Here is a 17,702-nt window from a genome sequence, read left to right as displayed (position 1 = left end):
CAATGGTGGCCGTGAGAACATATGCTTCATCTAGCTAAGGCTTCAATCGAGCCTTCAATAATGCTTCCCTGTGCTGTGCTGCATCCATCTGCTCTTTCAATGCCTTTGCTTCATGCATTTTCGCTAGCTTTTGGGTAATGGTGACGGTGTGCACCGCCGCTTTAACCTTGTCATATTGCTGCTGCAATTCTCGCGCCTCTGTTTCCAGCCTCTACACATTGGGATCCTCCTGTAAGCTAATGACTACTTCGAGTGACTGCTCAAAGAGCGTAGTGCAATCCTTTACTACGCTATCTATTGCTGCAACAATGTCCCTAACAGCTGCCTCGCGCTGCTCTCTAACTTCAGGCGAAGTCAAAGGCTGGGCCTTCAACGCAAGTTCTGCAATCTTAAGGTTCAGTTCAAACTGAACCTTTGCCAATTTTGTCCTTGCTTCACGCACTCTGGCAGCGAGCTTCCAAATTCGCACATCCACTGGCTCATCTTCAGGAATGTCCAGTTCCAGGACAGACTTGCATGCCTCAGCCACTACCTTGGTCATGCGCTCATTCTTGTCCATGATGGCCTTAAAGAGATCAATAGCGGAGTTCTTCTGTGCAACCATCTGAGTGTTATTCACCCTCTTCTCACTAATAACATGTACTGTGCGTTTTTCGTGGGCTCGAAGTTCTACAATCACACCATCCTGCAAAGTGTGAAGGGATTCACTTGGAACCACGGTCAAATTGAGTCGAACCCCCTTGAGGTTGCTGATAGTGGCCTTGTCAGCTTTGGCTTTCGTAGTCAGCGCTCTGTCCGACAGCGCTATTTCCCAGGGATCCAGTGTGTGCACCATCCCTACTGCTTCTAAGGTTCCAGGCGCTAAACTAGTTGAAAAGCTACACTGCTCCATCCCACATTGGTCTGTACCTGCAATGCCTAGATTTCCATCTTGCGCATACCCATATGAATGGCACCCAAGGCTTGTTTTTGCTGCTACTCAAACTGATGCAGCATTTCTGCGGTCGCATCCCTCACCGCATCACCAATTTAGTTCAGATCATCTTTAGTCAAGGTGATTGGGGCGAGGGAAGTCTTGCTAGCCTTGGACTTCTTCTGCGGCCCTACTTTCTCCTGTTCCCTGGTGCACTTAATTCAGAATGGAGTAGTTTCTGGGTTTGCCCCTCCCTGCTTTGATTTTTGTTCGTCCTCCTCTGTCTCCAGGGAAGGTGACTTCTTGCTCCTATCAGAGCCACACTCCTCATCTTCTTCCTGTCCTCCTGTTTGCTTTGTGGCAGGTGCTCTGCCTTGGTTTTATCCTCAACCTCCTTCTTCCTTTTCTTGGCCAGTGGTTCCATTTTTTGCCTGCTCTCTTCCTTTTCTCGCTTTGTTGTAGACTTTCTAGACCCAGCTGTCAAGTTCGACGCTGTGTGCCAATCTGTCGACCAGCGGTTGAGGACCGCTACGATCTTGTTCAAGATCCTTCCACGCACACATGGAGACATGGTGAAATTCTGCCTTGAACTCCACATACTTTGTCAGCTGATCATAAATTGTTGGCGATAACCACGGCTTGCAGTTGATGGCCATGTGAATACTCATCTCCATCAAGATCCAAAAGACCTTGCTGTCCTTGACCCTTTGGGGGTCCTTCGTAGCCTAGAGCGAAGCGAACTTCACTGCTTCAGGTAGGTCCTACGCGACTGGAGGAAATTAACTATCCTCTGGTAACTACCATGCGACCAACACTATGGACAATAACAACCATTCATAGTGAAAAGTTTTGCTTTGATATTGTGCCTCTCTGCATTTCACGAGGAACTCGCTGTAGAGGTAGCATGCCCAGTTGAACTGTATGCCCTCCGCACACTAGGCCACTAGTGACACTACTGGTGCCAACACTTCATCTGCACGACACTTCCTCATAGTCTTTCTTGCAAGGATCTGGGCGACTACCTTGACCCCGAGGTTGGTTATGCTAGTGATGGAGTAGCCACGCAGCTTCTTATCGAGCTTAAATTTATCCTTCATTGCTTCGGCAAGGCTGCGCTCACCTGTCTTTATGCCAAATTCCATGGACAAATTTTCTCTTGTGCGCGACAGCTGAGTGATCCTATGGATCAACATGTTAGTGATCGGTATCGGCTCTAGCCAGAGGCACCCATCGTGCACCAAGCACAACAGTTGCTTGATTATTATCATGGTTATGGGCATGCGGCTGTAATGTGGTACCCACGACATGTTTAACAGACCGCCCTTATCCACCCCTTTTGCCCACTTTCTTGGCTCCAGCGTGGTCACACCAGAGTATTTATAGTATATGCAGTGCATGAGTTGATTTGTCGCTAAGTGAGGAAAGCGCTCCATATCAACCAAATCCCAATCCTCCAATTTTAATTGGGGGACGCGCCCCAGGCATGGTCCTTCAAAGATGATTTTGTTCGGCAGCAAGGGTGTATGTAGCGTGACCTTGCTTTCATCAATGTCCTTCGGAACCTTTGTCTTGCCTCTACGCGAAGAAATGTACTTGGGCAACTTAGAGATAGGGTCGGACCCCTCAACGTCAATGTCCTTTGCCCCCATGTCAATGTCTTCCTCATCCATAGGGATTTCTTCAACATCCTCTTCAGGCTCCAGGTCAATTAGCTTTCCCTTCTCCTGCACGGTGGGCTTTTCCTTCTGTGGGTGATTTCTGGGTGATGTGTGCACCGGTTGTGGCACTTTCTGCTTATCATTCTTTTTTTTTGGACCCTCTTTGGTCGGCGTAGGCCTTGGCCTAGGCGACCTTGGTGATTTAGGCACTTTTGCGGTACTTCGACGCTTGCAACCTCTGGGGCAACTCCCTCAGCTTCCATTGCTACTTCTAGGGCAGTTCCCTCAGCTGCCATTGCTTCTCCAATGATTGCGGTTTCTGCGAGCGCCGACATGATACTAGAAAACAACTCCTGTGTCTCCTTTGGAAACTTCTCAAACACTGAACTTGCTATAAAAGCTTCAAAGTACTCATGGTTCATACACGCTTGAGAGATCAACACCTCAATTCTCAAAATGGCAAGTGTTTTTTGCTAGGTATCCACCTGTAATTTATAGGCATTTTCGAATTAAAATCTGACTGTTTCCCCCAAAATTCGTTCATAAATGCTGGATTGGGGGTAGACTTTCACAGATCTTGCCCTTAAATTTCTACTTAAATGCCGCCACCCCACTCCATTTAGCCATTTTCCCACTGTTAAGTCATGAACAGTGACCATAACGATCACTTTCCAGTTGCCTTGCATGGTCCCTTCTTGGATAGCGCAACTCCTTGCGTGTTGCTGACGCTGTGACATGCCCTCATTCCATGCAGTTCCCAATCGCGTAGCTCCCCAACCCGAGCAGTGTAGTTTATAGTACAACGCTTCCTTTCAACTACCTGGAGCACTAAGACTGTGCTTCCACCATGTAGTCATCTAGCCAGATCGTTAGTGTATGTCTTCAATCAACTACCATTCACTCACCCTGGGAATGGTTCTCCATTCAACTTTACCAACTACACTGTTCCACCACCGGTAATCTCCTTGATGAAATATGGCCCCAGCCAATGCATCTGGAATTTTCCTGGAAATTTATCAAACTTGCTTTCATATAATAGAACTAAATCATTTACCTTGAAGGTGCGCAGTTTGATGTGTCAATTGTGCCATGCCTTTTCATGCTCCTTTTGAACTTGTTGATGGAATCCAACTATAAATCTATCTTCTTCAAGCTCTGCTAACTGTGTGAGCCTCTCCTCTAGGGCTCCACCATCCACCATCCCTATGAGTGCTAATATGTGCAGACTAGGTATAATTTACTCCATTGGCATCACAGCTTCCATGCCATGAACCAGTATGAACGACGTTTGTACAGTCAACTTCTTGCAAGTCGTTCTATAAGCCCATAGCACCGCGGGCACGCAAACATCCAATCATTTCTTTAAGAATTGCAAACCTTTGTCAGCGTGCTCTCCAATATTTTATTAAACACTTCCACCGTCCCATTAGCCCGCGGATGATATGGCATGCTCTTCTGATGGTAAACCTGAAATTCCTTTGTCATAGAACTAATCGTCTCATTTAGAAACTGTGTGTCGTGATCACTCATTAAATTTTTTTGACAACCAAACCTTGTTAGCACGTACTCAAAGATGAATTTGGCAGTTGTTGTGCTTGTACAGTCCTTCACAGGCTACACCTCCACTCATCGGGTTAAGTACTCAGTCACAGTGATGATGTAACGCGCACTCGTCTTCTTTCCTAGAGGCTGAATTGGTCCTACAAAGTCAATCGCCCACTTCTCGAATGGTTGTAGCGAAACCTGTAGATTAAATGGTAGCTCATCCCTGCATGAGGGTATGCCTGTCCTTTGGCATGCATCGCATGCCCTACAATACGCTTTTGAATCCTTATGCAAGGTTGGCCACCACAACCCAGTGCATAGAATCTTCTGCGTTGTTGCTTTTCCTACATAATGACCTCCCGTAGCTCCACCATGAGCCTCAACGAGGATGTTGTTTCGTTCAAACTCTGGCACATAATGTCGCAATATTTCATCTGGTCCCATTTTGCACAAGTTCCCTTTAGTGACAGAAAAGTCTACTGTGCGCACTACCATTTCCTTCTTCTGTTGGCTTGTATATCCTTCTGGAGTTGTACCTGTCGTCAAGAAGTGTATAATATCTTCAAAGTGGTTGTCTGCAACACGCACTGTAAAGAGCTACATGTCAAGTAGCCCTTCCTCCAAATTATTAGGCTCTTCGCCAGTTTCAATGCGCGACAGATGATCAGGTCCAACATTCAAGTGTCCTAATTTCAAAATAGCTTCAAAATCATATTCCTGGAACAACAATAGCCACCTACATATCTTCCCCCCCAACACAGGCTTGTTGACCAAGTATTTCAATGTCGAATGGTCTTATACATCTTAAAATGTCCACCCAACAAATAATGTCCTTCGCTCTTTGTCGTGGAATAATTTTTCTCAGCTTTGGACAACTTCCTATTTGCGAACGCTATAGGGTGATCCAAGTCCCCTTCACCGGCCTGTGTCAATACTGCTCCCAACACAATACATGACACATCTACATGCACATAAAATTCCTTCTTCCAATTCGAGAAGACTAGGATCGATGCAATGACCATTTTCTCCTTTAGCACATCCAAACTCTTATGGCATTCTTCATTCTAACAGAATGTAACATCCTTCTTTAATAGTTTTTCCATCGGCGTGGTGATCTGCGCATAGCTCTTGATGAATTTCCTATAGTATCCCGTATGCCCCAACGTTGTGCGCAACTATTTCACACTCCTTGGCACCTCCAAATTGAATATGACAACGATCTTCACAGGGTATGCCATCAAGCCTTGTCAGCATACCACATGACCCAGCAAGATCCCAAAAGGAACGCAGAACAAGCATTTCTTCAGATTGAGCGCGATCTGGTACCTCCAACATGTATCTAGCATCAAGCGTAGACTTTCCACATGGCGCTTCACCAATTTGAACATTTTCCAATCATCAAAGTATACTTCTAGAAATTTATGAATGAAATCCTTGAATGTCGCGATGACTACGCGTGAAAAGATCGCCGACGCGTTCTTCAGCCCAAAAGGCATCACCGTAAATTGGAAGCATCCCCATTTAGTCGTGAAGGTTGTTTTACTTCTATCCTCTGGCGCGGTCTTGATTTGATGGTACCTAAAGAACTCCTCAATGAACGAATATGCTTCCTGGATACCAACATTATCCAGGACCTCATTGGTGAATGGAGTTGGGAAGGGATCATGCACGTAGGCATCATTCAACTTCTTGAGATCTACACATATCCTTATTTCTTCCTTCTGCTTCTTTTCTTGAACCACTATTGGGCTTACCCAATCAGATTCTTCCATCGGTTCAATAATACTTGCCATGAGCAACTTGTCTATCTCTAAGCGGACCCCTTCTTTATACTTCGGATTGAGGTGGTAAGGTCTTTGCTTCACAGGTTTTGCATCTGATTTTAGGGTGATCTTCATGGCACCCAGGTTCCCTATTATCCCTTTCAGATATGAAAACTTCGTGGGAAACAGATCCTGATATTTGTGGAGTAGTTCGGTGACCTTGTCTATTGTCGCGTTGTCACAGTAGTCCCCAATCTTTGCAAATTTCGACTCTGCCTCTGTGCCAATTTTCACCTGCTTGGTTTTGAGTGTCTTGGTTATGTCTAGATTCTCTAGTTGCAGTCCTTCGACTTTGCGATTACCTTCAGTCTCTGGGATATTAATCTTCCTCAGGTCTTCGTCTTCTTCTTCCACTGTGACATTGTAGAACTCCAGCGCGTGGCTCAGTTGGGTGGTCCAATCAGGTTGAATCAAATCTAGAGGATCCTGCAGTATCCTGAAAATTTCCTTCTTAACATCCTGCAATGCTTCGTCGATAGATTCAAATCCATCCTAAAAACTTAAAGGCATCAAAAATCCTTGGCGTAAAATATCCCATTCTTCGATGCCATGGTGGAGTTTCGTCTCCAAGTACCAATTCATTGATATAACATTCAAGGTATGACAAAATAGATGGACCCATTCCGGTTGAGGCTTCGTTCCAGACACTTCAGTCCACTTGGTCAAATGGTCACATGGATCATTTCTCCCATCATATTTTGCCATTAGTCACACCTTCGGATGACCAAATCATACCCTTACCATCCTCCTATATTCGTACCAATCATCAAAACTATCTTTGTGCATACCCCACCATCTTGCGAGCGTAGCGCGTAACGCCCAATCCAATGCCTGGAAGTGATGATTCTCTGGTACTTCCCTTTCAAATGCATCCAAAAAGTGATCAACATCAGTTAACCCATCATAGTGAGGCATATTTCTTACCTTTGATGGTACACAACGCAACGACTTAGTCATCATATTACAATGTAGTGTATATACTTCATGCATTCGATTATGCCAATGCTCTAGTTCTTCATCTAAATCTATTGTGTGGGAGCTCTCACGGTCCCATGCAATACGTCCATGTGTTGTTGGATTCACCCAATCATGATCCCACGCCGTTATCTTGTAAATCTGGTCCAAATCGTCATCACTTTCATAATCGCGAACCGGTTCAGTATAGCGCATTTTTTCTGCAGGGTCTAGTGGCACCACTACGCGGAGTGATTTCTTCTCAAATATCATCTTTCGCTTCTTCATATTGATTACTCGTTTCATGTTAGTAGCCTAATTGACCCAAGGAGCGTAGGGTAGGGATTGTTGTCATCCACAATCTCTATCACTTCAAAATCGCGAATGCGCTTGTGGCTTCGATATCAACTGTTACCCCCTGAAACCTCCCCATTGGGATGATTTTCTGCTGATTTTCCATCCTTAATTGAATTAGAGACCACTCTAGCACAGGTCTCCCCATTCTTTCCCATGTCTGTTTCGGAAAAACATTCTCGTCGGACCCTAGGTCCAAGATAACTTGGTCCATTTTGTATTCTCCTATCTGCGCGGTGAGTCTCATCTCACGTCCAGTTCGTGCCTTATGCTTACCAAGCTTCCTAACTACGAGCGGTCCGTTAGTCGCATCTTCCTTGCCAGTGCACCTATTGATCAACTCCTACATTCCCTTCACAACCTTACTATTGCGAAGCAGTTTCATGCGGGTCTCCAAGAACGTGGTAAGCATGGACGGGTCCATTTATTCAGCCGGTTTCTCCTGACTCCCTGAGGTAGAGGCTTTAATGAAACTTTTCTTCGCTTCCATAAATGCTTCTTTTATGCATTTTAGATCAAACCTGGTCTCCTTTTCTCGTGCTTTGCAGATCCACTCACCTTCTTTGGGATGCTTCCCCTTGTCCTCACCAGTTTTCACTCCACTCCGCAGCACAATATTTACCTTAGGGTCTTCCTCGCGAGGCTCAGCCCTCTTCATCTATAGGTTCTGATTCGGTTGCTCAGGTTGTGCCCCTTTCTCACGTATCTTAGCTAACAATATAGGGCAATCCTCCATTGCATGGTCAAATTAAGTACAATAGTGGCATGACAACCATGTCAGATTCAGAAAATCTCGTGCGTAGTGTTCTAGTCCTTCACAATTATAACGAATAATCTGCCCTCGACCTCTACCAGGTCCTCCTCCACCTCAGCCTCGCCCACACCCCTGATACTCGCCTTGTCTTCCTCCATTTCCTTGGTCCACGAGCTGCGTTTCTACTTGCACCCTATATGCAGGTGTCTTGTCCATCATCAATTTGTAACTCCAGCAATTGCACTCATTGTGACCCACAGATTGATAGAAGTTGCAAAAGAGTTGTTATGGTGTCTATACGAATTTTTGCTGCAAATGGAAATTGTTTGTCACATGTTTCCTAACTACCCGACAGATAGCACACCATAGTGAGAGCCTTGCACTTGGCCCTGCTGCAGCTTCCGACCTCAGAGGCATTGGTCCCCCTACTACAACATAATTTGCGAAAACTGGACAATGATATTTGTCATGCCCCTGGCTTTTTCACTTTAGGCACCATACTTCTTCACGTGCCTTTGGCCGAGTTGTTCTCTCTTTTTTCAGAATTTTCATTTCGAGGCAAAGGCTTTGGAACTTCGCATGAATCTACTGAACCCCCAGATTAGCATCTTGCATCCATGTCTCGTGTAATCTCATTGCGATTTCCAGTGCTTCTGCCTGGGTCCCAATTTTCTGTTGTGATAGTGCAACCCTTAGATGAGGCAGGAGCGATGCCACAAACCCTTTGTGGTGCTGCCCATGAGTCAGATTCATGTTGGCTTCACGAATCATACACTTCAATCTCTGATCCAAATCACAAGGTGTCTCACTATGCTTCATCATGATCTCTTTGAATCCCACAATTGATTGCGCCTCAGAATTAGGTTTACTAAATTCCTTATTTAGCGCAATCTAGATATCTTCCAACGCAGACGTCGGATTATCAGTGCAATACTTAATATACCAAGTTAGTGCGTGGTCCTACAAAGCATTGACCAATGTTGCTTTCTTCATTTGATCGTCTGTGATACCCTGAGCTTCCCATACAACCTTCGCGACGAACCAAAACTGGTCTGGATCTTCATTTCCTACACCCTTGAACACAAGTAGCTTTACGGAGTTCGCCATGTTGAACGGTGGTGGAGGTGGCAGCGGTGTGGGTGAGGGGGTAAGTGGTGGAGGTGATGATGGAGGCGGTGTGGGTGGATGAGGTGAGGATGGAGGCGGTGTAGGTATTCGCGGGAATCCCTGTCTTATCAACTGAATAGCGCTCAACAGAGAAGCCTGTGCTGCTCCTTCATCGTCACTCAAAGGAGGCTCAATATATTGAGCTATATTCAGGGCCTTTTCATCCTCTGTCCCTAAAATTCCTTCCACTTCGCTTAGCCCCAAACATCAAGGTAACTGCATAACCCACTTTTCACACAAGAGAATCTTAATCCAAGTATTTAATGATTTCAAATACTTATCTCATGACCCTTTGAAGAAGCAGCGCTCTACTTCGTTGTAACTGACCGAAGTATTGACCGTGAACTCTGCCACAAACCCTCCTATGATGCGGTCGAGCCAATGATCGACAGTGCACACAATCTTATCTTTAGAGGCTTCCAACTTCCGCACTAACTTTGGGGTCCAGATAATCGGACCGTCAAGCCTCCACCACCCTTGGGCGTCTACCAATTTCGCAATCCACTTGTATAATTCAGCTGGGAAGGAACAAAAGAAGATTTCGTGTATCTTTGTGTACAAATATCTGTCCAACTACTATTCTTTTGTCAATCACGGATTCATGTTTTCTTGCACCGTGAATTCGTGGATCTTTCTATCCAACCAGTCTTGAATCTTCTTCTTAGTTGGATTCCAATGATATGACATCACACATCTCATTATGTAGATCCTAGTCCCGGAAACGAAACCATTTTTTGGCTTGATGGGCTCTGAAGCAGGTTCAGCGTTAAGTAACCAAGAAAATCCCTACACTACTAGCCCTTTCGACATCAATTCGTGGAGCGCGGATTGAAGTCTCACCTGAAGTAGTATGGGGGGATGCAGGAACCACGTTTCCGCACCCTGAGATGGTTGTGATGTCAGTTATTTTCCCTAACCTTCCTTCGCCTAGATCGATAAGCCCTTTAGGGCTGATCAAAGTACTTCCCTTATTCGTCCTCAAGGCCTCTGTGAAAGTCTCTTATCGTCCTTCACGGACCCTAAATAGATAGATTAGGCACTTACGCGCCTCTGTAATTACTCTTACTTTTGTATCTACCCAGATTTGCTTAAGTATTGGTTACTTTAACATGCATTATGGTTATCTTCACGTAAACATATATTCCTACTTGCATTCATATGACAAAGTAAAATACATAGATTTGCGCATCAATATAGAATTACTTCATACTCCAGTATTCAACATAACATAATCAAAACATTCATAATAGAAGTAAAATAATGCATACACAGATAATTACAGAATATTCCTCTTTATTGATAATCCAGATTTCCAGTATAGACTCTAACTACCCTGCGCACACAGCTGCAGGGGTCTGCGCACTCAGTTGCGGACTTCTACCCTAGGCCTCTGCGCACTCAGTTGCAGAGCCTCTTCCTATGCTAAGACTCTTCGCTCTTAGCTCTCACAAACCCATACATAAAACATAACAAGACTCTAATGAACTGAACTGCCTTAGACTCTTCTAAGAATCCCTTTTTATACAATCCCATGGTCCACGAACCATGGGTAGATCTCTAAAGCCGACATGACTTATACAAAATAAGGGTGGAAAACCATTAGTAACTCTTTAAATCTTCGCGCTCCGCAGCCACAAAATACGGAGAATTCTCATTCTTTACACAAAACTTGGGCCTTTAGCCCCAACACTTGGGCTTTTAACCCCAACATTAACCCCAGGGGACCTGTTCCCAATACACCGTCACCCAGGTCCACAGCCCAGGGGTCTCAAGTTCTTAGGGTTGATTCTTGGAATCGCCCCTGAGCGCCCAGGGAAATCATCCTTGGGGACCTAGGGTCGATTTTGGGAATCAACCCTAGGTGCCCAAGTCCACTAGGCCGCGGGCCTAGGCGAGGGCACCTCACTCGACCCCACTCATGCCTGCTACCTATGGGACCTGTGTACCCAAGTCCCCTGGGCTACAGGCCTAGGCGAGGGCTTCTCAACCGTCCCTGCCCAGGTCCATAGCCTAGGGGCCTCGAGCACACAGGGTTGATTCTAAGAATTTTCCCTAGGCACCTCGGTCCCCTAGGCCAAGGGCTTGGGCAGGGGCACCTCTCTTTCCCCCATATAGGGTTGTGCCCCAGGGTCCTTGAGTGCCCAAGGTTGATTCTCAGAATCAGCCTTGGGCGCCCAGGGCCCCTAGGTGGCAGGCCTGGGCGAGGGTGCCCCGCCTTCCCACACCCAGGGCCCCTAGGCCGCGGGCCTTGTTAGAGGCGCCTCGCGCACCTGCACCCAATCCCCCAGCCTAGGGGCCCTTGGTAGCGAGTCTGGGCAGGGGCGCCTCACCCGCCCTTTCCCTGGTTTGCGGCTTAGGGGCCTTGGGTGCTTAAGGTCGATTCTCAGAATCAGTGATGGTCGTTAATGTCCCTTGGGTCACGGGCCTAGCCTCGTCCTCTCGAACCCCTGCCCAGGCTCTTTGGGCACCCATGCCTGTGACCCAAGCTCTTTGGGCACTCCTACCCGGACCTACATCCCAAGGGCCCTGGTCTGCTAGGGCCCCTATGTGTGGGCGTGATAAATTTTCTTTGGCTAAGATTTGAAAAGGGCTATACTTTTAGCCTTCAAAATAAAAGTTACTCTCGGAATAATTACCATTTCATTCAAGTGTTCATTTTTTATTTTTTTAAAATATTTTTTTCAAAATGGCATGGTTGAAATATGTTAAAAACTTGAGGTTTTTTAATTCCATGGTTGAAAATTTGTCAAAATTTTATAGTTTTTCTGAGTTATGATAGTTTATCTTTAATTCTAGGGTTGAAAACATTTATAATTTTTAGGGCTTTTTAGAGTCATCATATTTTATCTTTAATGACAAGGATGAAAATTGTTGGAATTTTAAGGGTTTTCGAGTCCCATTATTTTATCTTGAACACCATTGCTAAATAATGTTGAAATTGTACCCTAAAAAAATAAAAAAATGTTATTCTAGCATCAACAGTTTTCATTTTTAGTGTGTGTTTTTCATCTTTTTTGCACAAAAAAAAATGGTTTTTACTGTCATTTTAAAAAAATGTTGAAAATTTTCCTTTTAAAAAAAACATCATTCTGGAATACCCACTTTTCGTTTTCAGATTATTTAATGTTTTTGGGGGGTTTTTTGGGTAGAGTTTTCGTTTTGAGTTTACAGTTCCCGTTTGAAAGTTTACATTGTTATGTATTGATGAATTGGAACATTGTATCTCTTTGTTGAACATTTGATGACAATCTAAAAGAAGAATAATTTGAAAGGGTTTTCCCACTTGCGGGGTTTTTTCCCTGGTCTTTGACCAAATCTTGTGTCTCTCTTGTCTCATGTTTTGACTGTCTTCTATTGCATTAGATTTACTACTCTATCGATGATTTCTCATTATTATTGGAAGATTAAATTTATTTGAAAGTGATTGGTAATTAAAGAAAGAATTAGGATAAGTGATTGTTCTAGCATAGAACAGTGGAAAATTAACAGGCTACCTTTAACCATACCTAGTAATAAAATAAAATAAAAGAAGAAAGAATATGACCTTAGCCATAATTACAAGTACGCAATGATACATATGAATAGGTTTTGCTCACATGTATAGATTACACTAATAATTCCAACACCCACAAATATAGGCCATTAGTTAATTTATGCTTTAGTGTGATATGAGTCATTTAATCAAGGAAATTTTTCTTTGTTCTAAGGATGGTCTATGAATTAAATGTGGTAGCTTTGCATATAAGACTGGTCAAGTGGACTTAGCACACCAAATCTATTGCATTTATTTCCTAAAAATGCACCTTGTCATTTATTGTGGCATCTTGCATATACACTCCATGTCATCATCCTCATTAATCACATCGTAGTAGTCAAAATGCTCTATGAAATGGTCTTTTTTATCACTTAGAATAACAGGAGGCGAAACTAACAATTTTGTCCTAAAATAAGATAAGAATCATTTTACATTTTATATGATTGTAGATATTAAATGTTAACATTGTGTAATCAGGTCGTAGTAGGGGTATTCAAGAACATTATGTTAATTATTTTATACCATATCTATTTTATTTTACTTCAACAAATTATCAAAAACCCACAAAATATTTATCTCAAATATTTGTAAAATTGTTGATAAAATAAACACATATTGGTATATTAACTTAGAAAATAAAATGCAATGGAAATAAAATAAGGAAATCAATCACACTACAATAGAAAATTTGTGGCCAACTCAATCTTCGATCATATTAAATTTCTTATGAAATTTGGGCCTAGACACACAAAGAATACATAAAAAAATTTGTTGTGAACTTGGAACTCAAATCCATTAGTAAAATTTGACCTCAATGAAATCGGCCCTTGGAAATCGACACTATTGAAGAAAATCAACCTTGGAAAATTTAGCCTCCCTCAGTAGCAATTTAACCCCTATTTTCCCTTGTACAACCCTTGGCACTTGACTAATTCAACCTCTGGATATTTCTGCCCTCCTGTTATGATTCAACCCTCTCTTCAACTAACTCAACCTTTCTCTTTCATATCATGGACTTCCTTGAAATTTTCTCTCGAAATTCCCCACTGGAATTCTCCTCACTTCTCTATAGTCTAATTGAAACTCTTACTCTTGACAGAATCACTTCCTCAACATAATGTGTCTTCACTTCTCCCTAAGGCTTATTCTAAAATTTCATTAAGCCAAATCCCTAATCCTAATCTCTTAAGTGATCAATGGCTAGGATTAAATCCTAAGCCTCACTTGATATCAACACTTGAGATTATATCTAAGACACTAAAGTAATTTAATTATTTATCCTTAGAACTGTTGAATTTTTGTAGCTATGGTTAATCTTCATAATTTATATTTTAGCCTTTTGTAATATATGAATAATGTGTAGGGAATGTTCTTCATGTCATATTTATTATTTAGTAATTAAATTAATTTGCATAAGACATGTTCTTCATGTCAGATTTAAAAGAGAAAATTTTGAATTTTGAAATTTGAATTTTTGGCTCTAAGATAGTCAATTCGGCCCCAATTAAGCATTGAAGAGTGTAACTAGGTTTGGTCTTCATAATGACATGTAATTATGATTTTACATAATGAGATGTAAATAAGAAAAATAAAATTATTTTATTGACATGCTTCATGGGTTTCATGAGCAAGGGATTTTGTATTTGAGTCAAGACTCCCATTGAGGGTCTTTAGGATTGATTTGTCATCTAGTCATAAAATGTTATAGTCATTGTAATGTAATGAAGTCATGTTACACTTTTCAAAAAGTCAATATTGTCTATGTAAAGTATCCTCCAAGAACTTGTAATTTATCCTCTTCAAGTTGGCCTACAACGATGAATGAACTCTCTAGAAAAAGTTGGCCTACCTCCACCAAACATGTCGGCCTAAAGGACATGTGATTAGGTGTATATATACTCACACTCATCCTCCATTTGAAGAAAATAAACTCGACTTGCATTGACACAAGAAGAAGTGAAAAGAAAGAGAATAATTAGAAGTACAAAGAAGGGAGAAAGAGGATTCTTCTGGGTAATGTGAAGTTAGGGTTTCTTCTGGATCAACAAAAAGGACTTTCTTCGGGGACAACAAAGTTTCTTCTGAGTAGTGCGAAGTTAGGGCAGGAAAATTTTCTTCTTGGGCAGTGAAATTTCTCATGGGTAAGAGCAGAAGAGGTTTCTTCTGGGGCAGTAAGAAAAGGTTTCTTCTGTGAGGCTGAAACAAATATCTAGAGACTGAGATTCTCTAGGGGAAGTCATGAAGGAACAATGAGAAGGATAGAGACCGAGTTTCTCTAGAAGGAGTCGAGGAGAGCAGTTCAAGATCAAGAAGAAAGGCAAGGAAAGGAAGAGGCAGAGCATCAAGGTTAGTGACAAGGTTCTTGAGAGGATACTAGAGTCAAGGGTCTGTGTCATGGTCTTGGTACTTATCAATTGAAGATCTAGAAGAAGAATTTTGATTGGGTTTTCCTCTCAAGAGGTGAGAGGTTTTGGCCCTGGTTGAGAAGCCTACATATTGTGTCACTTGTCTTTTATTGTACACATTGGTAATTGTCTTGATGAGCATAACAAATTAATAAGCTAACAAAGAGAAGACTATAAGTAGTAAAAGTACATCACAAGCAATAATCAAGAAGAGAAATTGTTAACTTTGAATTTCCCTATATTTCTCAACATGGAATCAGAGCTTAGGTGTTGAAGACAAGAAGGGGAAGTCAAAGCAAGCTGACACACAAGAATCAATATTCAAAGAAGGATCAAAGCAAGTAAGAGATCTAGATCTTCATCAAACTGAAACCCTAGATCAAAAGAAAGAGCCTTGAAATTATCTTCAAGAAGGAAGCAAGAAGAAAGACCAAAACACTAGAAGCACTCTAGAAATATTACATCACCCAGGAAGTGGAATCTCTTCAAATCTAAGGAACAGTAAATAAAAAGTCAATCCTCTCTTCATTGAAGCAAAGATCTCAGAGAAGGTAGTCCGCCCTCACCAAAATATTTGAAGTAAGAAGCATCAAGTTCATCATCACGTTGAAGATTTGATCTTATCAAGTAAGTACCTATTATTATAATACAGTCTAGTAAAAATGACTTCATGTTTTAAGGAAGACCAAGAGATGGTTGGGATATCAAAATTCCTTGTTTGGAAAAGAAGGATAGACATTGTCCTCAACGCAAATGAAGTCATTGATCATGTCCATGGGAAGGTCTACAAGCCATCAGAAGAACAAGCATTTTCTGACTACATGGAAAGGGATATCAAGGCTCAAAATATTCTCAAGGAGTCCATCAAAGATTCACTCATTTCCTATGTAGCCAAGATGGAGACGTCTAAATAAATATATGATAAGTTGGGATAACTTTTCTCTAGAAGAACAATAGAAAATATCTTATCACTTAGATCTAACCTTCATAAATTAAGAATATCAAAGGATGAAGGGATATCATCATGTCTCTCTAAGGCATCTCAAATAAAAGGTCAATTGAAGGATCTAGGAGAGATGGTATCTGATAATGAAATAAACTATGCTATTCTAAATGCATTAACTAATGAACAAGGTAACCTCATTACTATTAGGGAAGAGGAATATATCCCATTCCTCAGATTATGGTCTCTCTGCATGGCAAAAGAAGACATGATGAAGGATGAAAGTGACGAAAGATCAGATAGAAGGGAACAATTAGTGTCAAAACAAAAGGGAAAATTTGGAAATTTTAGTACTCCAAAGAAGAAAAAGAAGAACATGGCTAAGGAAAGATGCTATGGTTGTCATAATCTTGGGAACTACAATAAAGTCTGTCCTTATTGTAAGAGGGACACGGAAGGAGACTATGCTACTGATGAAGTAAAAGAACCAAAGACAAAGAAGGATAAGGAAGAAGAAAAAAGGTGATAAAGATAATCTTCCTGAGAAAGTATCCTTCACTTGTAATAAGTAGAATATTGTAAATAAGATAGGATGCATCAAATTAGAAAGAAGCAATATGATAGAAGCATTATAAGTAAAAGCTCATAACATGGGAAGCAAAAATCACGTCTGTGTTGATTTCTAGTAGCATAGGATGTGCTCTAAGTCTCAAAATTTGCACAGAGGCTTAGACACATGCACTCTCCAATATCTAGAAATCGTTTTGGGAAATTCCACTTGGAGACTGTTCTATTAAAATAATTAATTCTTTGTAATGGGACCCTAACTATAAACTTAGTAAATTAAAATAATTAATGGGTATTAATATAAAATGTGGGTGAAACTTCTAGAAGAAGGCTGATCAGGTGCTCAGAATTATGCTAAAAAATCAAAGTGTCAGAATTTTCTCAAACTCAGCTTCAGATTGAAGAGCTCGTCATTATCCAACAATGTGAATGACACTCAAATCCGAGTTCGTATGCAGAAGTTAGCGTAAGTCAAAGTTCAAGTTTGACTTGCCTACATGGTAGGATTGGGATGATGTGGCAAGTCTTCAGCGAATAAGGAGGTGCCAAGTGGTAGCCCGCCATTGGCCCTTGCAAATCGCATATCGCAACGGTAAGTGTTTCGGTGTTACAAATCAGCCGCTGCTAGGTTCAGGGTTTTGATGCGATGAGGCAATCACAAATCACAATTGCAATCGGCAAAGGGGAGAACATAACAGCTTATCGGCCCTGGCCCTGACAAGGTTTGGAGTTGCGATGCGATCGCATATTGAAATTGCAGGAAAGAAGCAAAAACAGGAATCAGCCCCGGCGCAGTTCAGTTCCAAATGCGATAGACCCAGACACAATAATTTTTATGCTGTAGTTTAATATACCGGTAAGTAAGTGAAATCATAATCGCGTTGTTTTGCCGGGTAAAAATTACCTTGCACCCGCCCAAACTCACCAATTGCGATGAGCGAGAGGTTTTAGATGTGGGAATTTGATATGTTGTAGTTCATTATCTTGTCGTGTTAAGTTATGGTATGTTCTATGCTTATAACAATTTACTTCTTTTTCTTATTATATTCCATAGATTAGCAATCACATGTACATAAAGTAAAGT

Source organism: Pinus tabuliformis, chromosome J (assembly GCF_031772625.1).
Source record: "Pinus tabuliformis cultivar Carrire ecotype Pingquan chromosome J, CPIR1, whole genome shotgun sequence".
Classification (NCBI taxonomy): Eukaryota; Viridiplantae; Streptophyta; class Pinopsida; order Pinales; family Pinaceae; genus Pinus; species Pinus tabuliformis.
Note: the sequence above shows the minus strand (reverse complement) of the source record.